This window comes from Mastomys coucha, unplaced genomic scaffold (assembly GCF_008632895.1).
Source record: "Mastomys coucha isolate ucsf_1 unplaced genomic scaffold, UCSF_Mcou_1 pScaffold6, whole genome shotgun sequence".
NCBI lineage: Eukaryota > Metazoa > Chordata > Mammalia > Rodentia > Muridae > Mastomys > Mastomys coucha.
The window spans coordinates 14,167,870-14,169,317 of NW_022196912.1; the positions used below are offsets into that span (position 1 = coordinate 14,167,870).

The 1,448-nt window shown below is 38.7% G+C and overlaps 1 long non-coding RNA gene across 1 annotated transcript in view; it reads right to left on the minus strand.

Moving 5' to 3' along the window:
- The window catches only part of LOC116080778, a 17,529-nt gene extending 16,081 nt beyond the window's left edge, over positions 1-1,448 (minus strand). Inside the window, exon 1 of the long non-coding RNA XR_004114600.1 lies at positions 1,401-1,448. This is a non-coding gene — a long non-coding RNA (uncharacterized LOC116080778). The remainder of the gene's footprint in view (positions 1-1,400) is intronic.

Consider the following 1,448-nt stretch of genomic DNA (forward strand, 5'->3'; position numbering starts at 1 on the left):
ATTTTTGTCAAAACTAAGAGTTCACATTAACTAAGCCACAGATGTTATTTAGCTTTATGAGTTTCCCAGTGACTGCCTTTTTTTCTGTTCTAGGATCCAACCAAGATCCTACTTCCTATAATCTTGTGAGTTGTAAGATGTTTTGTAGAGTGTCTCAATTTCTGGTCTTGTGGAACTTTCTCATAAATACGGCAAGAATTATTAGACTTTTGAAAGAGTAGCACAGAAGTGAAATTCTTTTTTGGATTTTGAAAACAAAGTCTGCTTGTAGGAGACTATGTATCTTATTGAAGATTTGGGTGTTTGTAATCATAAGTGGAACTAGTTTAATAGCTTTCTCTTTTAAATCCTGTCTTCAACTTTTGATATCAAAATTATATTAGCATCACAGTGCCCATAAGGTTAGAGTAAGAGGATGGTGAGTCCGAGGCCATTTCACGATAAATGCAGAGCCTGGGAGAGGGCTATTATAGAATCCTCCACAGTGCTAGAAACATTTAGTAAGATTATAAATACTTAGTACTAGGGCTAGAGAGATGGCTCTGAGGTTAAAAGCACTGACTACTCTTCCAGAGATCCTGAGTTCAATTCCTAGCAACCACAAGGTGACTCACAACCATCTGTAATGGGATCCAATGCTCTCTCTGGTGTATCTGAAGAGCGCAACAGTGTACTCATATAAATACAATAAATAAAGTTTAAAAAATACTTAGTATTTCAATAAAGTATAGAATTTGCCAATAAATGGTATGGGCATTTTTCCCCTTGATATCTATGTATCTTGTTACTTTTTGTGGTTCTCACAATTGGATACAGTGGCCTATTACATGGATATGGTGGAGATAGGAGGATCAAGGATTTGTGTTTATCCTCAGCTACATAATGAATGTGAGGCCAGTCTGAGTTATATGAGATTTAAAAAAAAAAAAAAGTTGAGTATGGTGTCCTATCATTCAGGACGTAGAAGCAGATGAATCAAAAGTTTAATAATTCTTCAACTATACAGCCAGATAAGGCCAGCCTGGGCTACATCAGACCCTCTGAAAGGAGAATTAGAAGAGGGGGGATTTCTATTTTCTTTTTTGGTTTTTAGAGACAGGGTTTCTTTATATATCCCTAGCTGTCCTGGAACTCACACTGTAGACCAGGCTGGCCTCGAACTCAGAAATCTGCCTGCGTCTGCCCCCAAGTGCTGGAATCAAAGGCATGCGCCACCACTGCCCAGCTCTATTTTCTATTACTCTAACTGTGTCTGGTTTACTACCACATTCCCTAGTTAGAACAGCAGTCAGGCTCAAAAGCAATTATTGTGTGAATAACCAGACTTTCTTTGGTCTGCCTTCTCATGGGTCTCTGGGACCTGGACATAGGATTGTCAGAAAAGTAAGATGCATACTCACTTGGCAGAGACTGGGTCTGTAGTTAGAAACCATCCTTTGTACTCCTTC